The sequence below is a fragment of the Chiloscyllium plagiosum genome, chromosome 3 (genome assembly GCF_004010195.1).
Source record: "Chiloscyllium plagiosum isolate BGI_BamShark_2017 chromosome 3, ASM401019v2, whole genome shotgun sequence".
Lineage (NCBI taxonomy): Eukaryota > Metazoa > Chordata > Chondrichthyes > Orectolobiformes > Hemiscylliidae > Chiloscyllium > Chiloscyllium plagiosum.
The window spans coordinates 94,585,897-94,595,745 of NC_057712.1; the positions used below are offsets into that span (position 1 = coordinate 94,585,897).

A 9,849-nucleotide genomic window follows, 5' to 3' on the forward strand; every position below is an offset into this window, starting at 1 on the left:
TGGTCCTCACCCTTAATAATTTCTCCTTTGAATCCTCCCACTTCCTCCAGACCAAAGGTGTAGCCATGGGCACATGTATGGGCCCCAGCTATGCCTGTCTCTTTTTGGCTACGTAGAACAGTTGATCTTCCGTAATTACCCTGGCACCACTCCCCACCTCTTCCTCCGTTACATTGATGACTGCATTGGCGCCACCTTGTGCTCCCGTGAGGAGGTTGAGCAATTCATCAACTTCACCAACACATTCCACCCTGACCTTAAATTTACCTGGACCATCTCTGACACCTCCCTCCCCTTCCTGGACCTCTCCATCTCCATCTCCATCAATGACGAACGACTTAACACTTTTTTTTTTAAACAAACCCACTGACTCCCACAGCTACCTGGATTACACCTCTTCCCACCCTACCTCCTGCAAAAATGCCATCCCGTATTCCCAATTCCTCCGCCTCCGCCGGATCTGCTCCCAGGAGGACCAGTTCCACCACAAAAAACACACCAGATGGCCTCCTTCTTTAGAGACCGCAATTTCCCTTCCAATGTGGTTAAAGATGTCCTCCAACGCATCTCGTCCACATCCCATGCCTCCGCCCTCCGCCCACCACCGCTCCCTCCAACTGTAACAAGGACAGAAGCCCCGGTGCTCACATTCCACCCTACCAACCTTCGCAAAAACCAAATCATCCGCTGACATTTCCGCCACCTCCAAACGGATCCCACCACCAGGGATATATTTCCCTCCCCACCCCTTTAAGCCTTCCGCAAACAGTTCCCTCCGTGACTACCTGGTCAGGTCCACCCCCCCTACAACCCACCCTCCCGTCCTGGCACTTTCCCCTGCCACCACAGGAATTGCAAAACCTGCGCCCACAACTCCTCCCTCACCTACATCCAAAGCCCTAAAGGAGCCTTCCACATCCATCAAAGTTTTACCTGCATGTCCATCAATATCATTTATTGTATCCGTTGCTCCTGATGCGGTCTCCTCTACATTGGGGAGACTGGACGCCTCCTAGCAGAGCGCTTTAGGGAACATCTCTGCGACACCTGCACCAATCAACCACACCACCCTGTGGCCCAACATTTCAACTCCGCCTCCCACTCTGCCGAGGACATGGAGGTCCTGGGCCTCCTTCAACGCCGCTCCCTCACCACTCGACGCCTGGAGGAAGAACGCCTCATCTCTCATTACATTACAGTGTGGAAACAGGCCCTTCGGCCCAACAAGTCCACACCAACCCGCCGAAGCGTAACCCACCCATACCCCTACATTTAAACCCTTACCTAACACTACGGGCAATTTAGCATGGCCAATTCACCTGACCTGCACATCTTTGGACTGTGGGAGGAAACCGGAGCACCTGGAGGAAACCCACGCAGACACCGGGAGAATGTGCAAACTCCACAAAGTCAGTCACCTGAGGCGGGAATTGAACCCTGGTCTCTGGCGCTATGAGGCAGCAGTGCTAACCACTATGCCACCGTGCCGTCTCAGAACACTTCAACCCCAGGGCATCAATGTGGACTTCAACAGATTCCTCATTTCCCCCACCTCACCCCAGTTCCAAACTTCCAGCTCAGCACTGTCCCCATGACTTGTCCTACCTGCCTATCTTCTTTTCCACCTATCCACTCCACCCTCCTCTCTGACCTATCACGTTCATCCCATCCCCATTCACCCATTGTACTCTACGCTACTTTCTCCCCACCCCCACCCTCCTCTCATTTATCTCTCCACCCTTCAGGCACTCTGCCTGTATTCCTGATGAAGGGCTTTTGCCTGAGATGTCGATTTTACTGCTCCTTGGATCCTGCCTGAACTGCTGTGCTTTTCCAGCACCACTAATCCAGAATCCTTAACACTATGGCAGTCCCAATTTGTATTTGGAAAGTTAAAATCCCCTACCATAACCACCCTATTATCCTTACAGATAGCTGAGATCTCCTTACAAGTTTGTTTCTCAACTTCCCTCTGACCATTAGGAGATCTATAATACAATCCCAATAAGGTGATCATCCCTTCCTCATTTCTCAGTTCCACCCAAATAACTTCTCTGGATATATTTGCAGGAATATCCTCCCTCAGCACAGCTGTAATGGTATCGGATACCAAAAACACCACTCCCCCTCCTCTTTTGCCTCCTTTTCTGTCCTTCCTGTAGCAATTGTATCCTGGAACATTAAGCTGCCAGTCCTGTCCATCCCTGAGCCACGTTTCTGCAATTGCTATGATATCCCAATCCCATGTTCCTAACCATGCCGAGTTCATCTGCCTTCCCTGTTAGGCATCTTGCATTGAAATAAATGCAGTTTAATTTATCAGTCCTACCTTGTTTTCTGCCTTGTACCTGCCTGCCCTGAATGTTTGACTCACCTTTGTTCTCAACTGTACCAGTATCAGATTGAAATTTTTCCTCATTAATCTCCCTGGGTCGCACCCCTCCACCTTATTAGTTTAAATACTCCCGAGCAGTTCTAGCAAATCTCCCTGCCGGTGTATTAGACCCCTTCCAATTTAAATGCAATCCGTCCTTCTGGTACAGGTCACTTCTACCCCAAAATAGCTTCCAATGTTCCAAAAATATGAATCCTTCTCCCGTACAATCGCTCCTCAGCGATGCTTTCATCTGGTCTATCCTCCTGTTCCTGCCCTCACTAGCTCGTAGCACCAGGAGTAATCCAGATATTACTACTGTTGAGGACCTCCTTTTTAAATTCCTGCCTAACTCTCTGTAATCTCCATTCAGAATCTCAACCTTTCCCCTTGCTATATAGTTGGTTCCAATTTGTACAATGACCTCCTGCTGGCCCCTCTCCCCCTAGAGATCATTCTGCACCCTCTCCGAGACATCCTTGATCTTTGCAATAAGGAAGCAACATACCATTCTGATTTTTTTGCTTTAATAGAGTAACTGAGGAGGTTGATGAAAATAACATAACAATCCTGAACAAGAAAACAAAGAACTGCAGATGCTGTAAATCAGAAACCAAAACAGAAATTGTTGGAAAAGTCCAGCAGATCTGGTAGCATCCATGGAGGGTAAGCAGAATTAACCAGTGATCCGGTTCTGAAGAAGGGACACTGGACCAGAAATGTTAATTCTGCTTCCTCTCCAAAGATGCTGCCACGCGTGTTGAGTTGTTTTCCCAGCAATATCTGTTTTATGTTATTGATAATATTGCTGACCCAGTTCTGTGCAGTAGCAGCTGCTGCCTGGTCAGGCTGACCATCCCAGCTCACTCATTCCTCTCCCTTGGCAACTGAGCCCACTGAGAACCAGCTGGACCCTGCAGCAACCTAGACAACTCTATATCTGTATGTGGGAGGAAACATTCGTCGCTGTCTCACATTCGTTACATTACACTAATCATATCATATTATAAATTCAAGGACACATGCAGGACAGCAGCGAGGGGCCAACAGATTCTGGGGTTACGCTTTTACACCTGAAATAACCGAATACTTTTGAGGACCAAACAAACCCTGAGGCCAGGTCAACCTCCAGACACAGACACACAGCGTCAATGAGTCGATGGGCCATCACCTCCTGAATGTTCCGTCTCTCCCTGTTTCCCCGATCACACTCACAGGAGGACCGAGGTTCAGCACAACCTCACCGCCACCGATCCCGCTCTTAACGCCGCCGATTCCTTGTCGTTTTTTTTGTAATTCAAAGGCCCCAAACAAAACCGGATGTCGGAACTCCGCCGCGCATGTTCACAAAGTCCTAAAGAAAGTAATGGAAAGGCTCCTCACCGCTCTCTCCTTCGTATCGGCTCAGCCCAAGCTCGACCGCCTGGCTCCGGTTCCGGCTCCTCTTCCGATGTTGTTGTTGTTGTTGTTGCTTGCAACGAGGCGGTTTAACGGTCCAGGAGCGAACGTTCCAACACTGACTGTTTGAGCACGCACCGAGACCCGGAAGCGTGCGGACATCTTCTGACCGACAGCCGCACCCGCCAGTTGGAGGACAGCACCTGTTGGCAGACAGCCAATGAGAGCTAAGGATGGGCAGGATTTCCGGCGATCCGTTGATTTTGAATGCGGGGGGTCTTGTGGAGGAGGACGGGGTGCGCGCGCTTTGCGCAGACTCAGTCACAGTTCTGTATCGGGATGGGTTGTGTTGAGTGTTGAGTGTTTCGTGTTTGATACCAACGGCTGAAGAGAACGGTCCGGATGGGCTGCAGCAAACTAGCAGATGTAAAAATTTAAAAGCTCTGACAAAGGAAGGGGAAAAAAAAACAAACCATGATGTAAAATTGTGTAATGTAAAGGTCTGCACCAACCGCTTTTTTTTAAACCCAATTTCGTCAGTCGTATTATTTTTAGTCCTCTCTCCTTCATCTACCTATTTAACGTCTTTTTAAAATGTGTTGCTGAGAAACGCTAGAAAAGGAACAAAAAGATCAGAAATTGCTAGAAAAAAACGTAGCAGATCTGGCAGCATCTATGGAGGAAAAGCAGAATTGAAGTTTGAAATCTCGTGAGCCTTCAGAAAATGAAGCATGGATTAACGAATCTCATTTTTGGACGCAAAATTTTAAGCATTTGTTTAAAAAAATGCTAACTTGAAATTAATGTAATTTATATCACTTAGTTCAAGTAATGTTCACACAACAATACTGCATGCAAATTTCCTCCCAACCAAATTATCTCCTGTGTCTGGGATCTCTTTGTTTCACTTGATATTTTCTAATCTACCAGTTCAGCGATATCATTACACACCTCTGGAGCAATTGGGATTTGAACCCAGGTCCTCAGGTATGGACACTACCACTGAGCCACAATGGCTCTCTTGTTTCCCTTACTCATTGGAGTGCATCTGTGTCAGCTGTCTTTACATTTGAGGATGGTGTCTACGCAGTATTGTGACTTTCTGCTACATCTATTTTACTGTGACTGAGCAGGCTGAATCTTGATTCATAGATCTTAGGAAAATATGGGGCTGAATGGGTCATGGGGACACAGGATTTACATCTTTTATTTCCTCCTCTACTGCAGTTTTGCCTTACTATTAAGAGGAGAAAGTGAGGTCTGCAGATGCTGGAGATCAGAGCTGAAAATGTGTTGCTGGAAAAGCGCAGCAGGTCAGGCAGCATCCAGGGAACAGGAGAATCGACGTTTCGGGCATAAGCCCTTCTTCAGGAATGAGGAAAGTGTCCAGCAGGCTAAGATAAAAGGTAGGGAGGAGGGACTGGGGGGAGGGGCGTCGGAAATGTGATAGGTGGAAAGAGCCAGTCTGACCTATCACCCTCACCTTGACCTCTTTCAACCTATCGCATTTCTGACGCCCCTCCCCTAAGTCCTTCCTCCCTACCTTTTATCTTAGCCTGCTGGACACACTTTCCTCATTCCTGAAGAAGGGCTTATGCCCAAAATGTCGATTTTTACTATTATGATGCTGAGATGCAAAAAATGTAATGTGGTTTGAGGCGCATAGTGCAATTTTGGACTATTAGGTGCAATCTCCATTCAGCCTTTAATGCCAATGCTGTCACTTCAAGGAGAGCTTTCAAGTCCTTGTCCTCCCAGAACATCGGCCATTTCTTAGATGAGAAAGTAGAACCTGGCATGGGAGACCTTTCAGCATCTTAACATCATATTCCATTGAAACTAATTTTGCTGAATTCATAATTATCAGCTTCAACCACTTTATTGAATTGAGTTATAGTCATACAGCTTGGAAACAGACCCTTCGGTCCAACTAGTCTATGCCAATCATGTTCCCCAACCAAATTAATCCCACTTGCCTGCATTTGGCCCTTATCCCTCCAAACCTTTCCTATTGATGTACTCATTGAGTTTCACATTTTCACCTTAAATTCTTCCTAAATCAGTTATGTAAGAAATTAGTGATCAACGTATATTTGTACCCCCTTCTAGACTCACCCGCTATCCTAAATCTGTCGCTGCCACCACCACCATCATTCTCCCAATGAAGAATCTGCTGTTCTGTGCACTTCTTCCTGAGGCATGTGTTGCAAGTCAAGAAATCTGTCTGCATACCCGCCTCAATCAAAAATTCAGGCCACTGACTCCATAGAATATGAACTTGCTGCCCCTCAAAGGGTGTGTAAAATTAGAGGGAATAGGTTAAGGTGAGAGGGGAAAGATATAAAAGGGACTTGAGGGGCAACGTTTTCACACAGAAGGTGGTGCATGTATTGACAGAGTTGCCAAAGGAAGTGATGGAGGCTGGTATAATTGCACCATTTAAAAGGCATCTGAATGGGTACATGAATAGGAACGGTGTAGAAAATATATGGGAAGTGGTCAGTTTAGGATAGCTGGTCGGCATAGATAAGTTGGACCAAAGGGTCAGTTTCCATGCTGTATAACTATGACTCTGTTTATACTCCCCTGATTTTCACCCTGCCACTGCCAGTCTTCTGGCACAGATTGATACCAACCTTGTGAGCTGGTGCAGTCTGACATTAAGCCTTCAAGGTCCAGGGCTTCTTGAGGAAATTATCAAAGTTATTTGCAGTCTCACCGACTGACAGGCAGAGGTCTCCTACCAAGGGAAAATGAGGACTACAGCTGATGGAGATTCAGAGTCAAAAAGTGTTTTAGCGCTGGAAAAGTACAGCAGGCCGGGCAGCATCCAAGGAGGAGGAGAAGAGCTAACGTTTTGGGCATAAGCCATTCATTGGGGATGTGAGGTGGGGTGGTAGCCAAGCGGGCTGAGAGATAAATAGGAGGGGGAGTGGGGCTGGAGGGAAGGTAGCTCAGAAGGCGATAGGTCGATGAAGGCGGGGGGTGATGGTGATAGGTCAGGGAGGAAGGTAGAATGGATAGGTGGGAAGGAAGATGGACAGGTAGAACAGTTCAAGCGGACGGTGCCAAGTCCTCCAACTTGCTGTCCATCATCCTTCCCAACTATCCTCTCTGCTCCGACCTATCACCATCACCTCCTCCTCTCCCTCCACCCGCCATCATCCACCTACCGCCTTACAAGCTACCTTCCTCCCAGCCCATCCCCCCCTCCTATTTATCTTGTGGGCAACCCCCCACATTCCTGATGAAGGGCTTATGCCCGAAACAAAAGCTCTTCGGATGCTGCCTGACTTGCTCTGCTTTTCCAGTACCACATTTTTTGACTCCAGAGGTTTTCTACCAGCCATGCCACAGCCACTGAAGTAACACTGCTAAGAGCACTGGGTGGTACAAGGCAAATGTAGATAGACAGTAAGTTCATGCACAAGTTCACAAAGTAGATAGAGGAACTGAACCCACAATGGAAAGATCAAGAATGCGAGGGCACAGATTTAAGGTAATTGAAAAAAGCTGAAATGAAAACATTGTTACCACCAGGTGAAGAAGGATCACAGCTTTCCTCTTCAGTTGACTCCAGTGTATTTGCTTTGTCCTTATCTTTCTCTCTGGCCTGTGATATCTTCTCTGAGTTCCTGGATCTCTATGTCAACTCTCAGTCATTGGCCAGAAGGTCTGCCTATCTGGGCCCAGCTATCCGCTGTTCCTTGAAATGAGTCTGAATTGTATCGAATATGGAGTTTTGAACTCATTAAGAAGAATTGCTTCACAAAGATTTTCATAAATAGCTTTGATTTTAAGCACCCATACTCACTTTTCAAAACCAAACTGTTTAAGATATTCATATTGTAAACATGTCTCATCAGGCCATTTCTTGAGGGTATAGATTATTTTGCCTCTGGCACTCACTGTACCCAATGAAAATAGCTCCTTTTTCTGCCTCATAGAGGTCTACAGGTAAGAGGAGGCAAAATTTGTGAGCCTTCTCTATCAGTCTGCTCTGTAATTGCAGTGTCCAACAATGGGACTGGCCACTTTAACTGTTGTGCTAATCTTTCAAAAGAGATAACAAAGGTGTCTCCACCTCCTCTCATCAAATGTAGGGATCAAACAGGCAATTTAAATTGCTTTTCTCTTTCATTCTCTCTTGCCTGGAATTCTCTATTTTCACCTGTCTTGCTTCTCTCTTTTTCTTTCCTCTTTGCTGAAATTCAAGTACTAATCTTAGTTCTCTCTGTTTCATTACCCTCAGGTTCAATCTCTAGATAATTTGCCACATTTGCAATTTCTGCTTTCCTGGGTTTTGGGCAGAATTCCACCTAAAATGCTTAGCTATTGCTTTTAATTCTTCAAACAACAAGGCTCTTAGTTTTGAAAAAAATGCTCTATGGAACAGTTAACATTGAACACGAGCAACTTACCACTTTTAATCTTGGATTCAATAATTGTTTTTGACGGAGCAATTTGTTGACCCACTGTTTGGTTAGACGGGTATTTTGAATCACATGCTATGCCCCAAATCGGTGCAATCAGGTGAGGAGGACTCACAATGTGCTTCTTCTTTAGCATCCTCTCAGTGGATCAGAACAAATATTTTAATGATTTTTTTCTTTTTTTAGTATTTACCTAACACATTTTACTTGATCACAAACAGAGAGTCAGTCCCCTGTTTTTCTAAAGTGAAAGGAATTGAAAAACTTTATAAAACGTAACAGTAAACACACAGGGAAAGGTAATAAGCTTTCAAAGAAAGTTCAAAGTTGGTGAGAAGGATATCGAGTACAAACAGGAAGGTGAAAGCAGCTGCAATTACAGTTTTTTCGAGTCTTCAAATTGCAAAAATGCAAAGACCTGAACCTAATTATAAAGCTGCTGTCTGGTTTCCTTGATGCTGTTGAAGCTGTAGATGTCCTGGAGTTCCTAGTGAATTGATATTGTTTTTCCTGTTGCTTTTTTCATGAGCCAGCTCATGTGGTTGGGGTTGTGTGAGAGAGAGTAAGAAAGAGAGAGAGGAAACAGACAGAAAGTGTCTTTTAGTTCTTGTTCACAAATCCAGTTTCTCTTGTGTCTCCTCGGCTGCTCAGAAACAGCTGTTATAAAAATTCATTTGGATATTGCTGAATATTTCTGTTTGTTGTTCTCCCAAGCTGATCCTAGAGCTTTCAATCTTAATTTGTAACTGTCAGAAAGGTTTGAATAAACTGGGAGGTACAGATCTGAGTTCTAATTATTTTAATTTTGGCAGACTGATCCTTATTTATTGATAGGTTCCTGAGTTTGCTTGTTGTGTCATTTTAGGTCAGTATTTCTCCTTTTTAAACCCAATTTTTAGTCCATGAGAATTTTAGACACGAAAGTCAAATGATGAAAATTAAATATTATTAGTTTTTTTGCACACTGATCAGAATATAACGAAGATAAACTTTTTCTGGAGAAAATGATTAAGATCTGGAATGTAAAAACTGAAAGAAGTGAGAATGCTGTAAATCAGAAGCAAGAGCAGGAGTTGCTGGAAAAGCTCAGCAGATCTGATAGCATCCGTGCACAGAAATCAAAGTTAACGTTTCAGTTCTGGACCCAAAACGTTTACTTTGATTTTCCTTCACGATTCTGCCAGACCTGCTGAGCTTTTCCAGCAACTTTTGTTTTTGTTTAAAATCTGGAATGTGCTTCCCAAGACAGCGTTGGATGCAGTTTCAATCCAGACAGTCAAAAATGAATGGAATTAACATCAGAAAAGGAGGAATGTGTAGGTGGATGTCCAGCGAGAAGCACTGTTTGAATTGTACATTCAAAGACGCATTAGGCTGAATAGCCTCCAACAATGTACTGTTGTGATTGTAACAAGGTCACAAAGATGGACCTCATGAGTGGGAACTGACTGGGGCTATTAACCTGCTCCAGTTAGGGAGCACTGGCTGACAGATATAAACAGGAGTGGGGCCCGGGTGTCCTTGGAAAAGGAGCACGCGGTGTCGACCAACGCCCTGGAGTCGTTCAGGGAGAGGTGGGCGCCACAGGGAGTGGAGTGCATTATTACTCCCTCCAATTCTATTTTGATTTAGTCCCTACCGTCC

General features: G+C 45.4%; 1 protein-coding gene across 6 annotated transcripts in view; it reads right to left on the reverse strand.

Annotated features, from left to right (window-relative positions):
• tbpl1 (TBP-like 1) overlaps nucleotides 1-3,955 on the reverse strand; it is a 49,537-nt gene extending 45,582 nt beyond the window's left edge. For 5 of the 6 annotated variants that reach the window (XM_043686413.1, XM_043686394.1, XM_043686383.1 and 2 more), the window contains exon 1: nucleotides 3,758-3,955. The gene's annotated coding sequence lies outside the window, so the exon portion shown is untranslated. Of the gene's footprint in view, nucleotides 1-3,545; nucleotides 3,719-3,757 lie in introns of those variants that run through there. The other variant, XM_043686389.1, reaches the window with a different exon arrangement.
• Nucleotides 3,956-9,849: the final 5,894 nt, after the last annotated feature.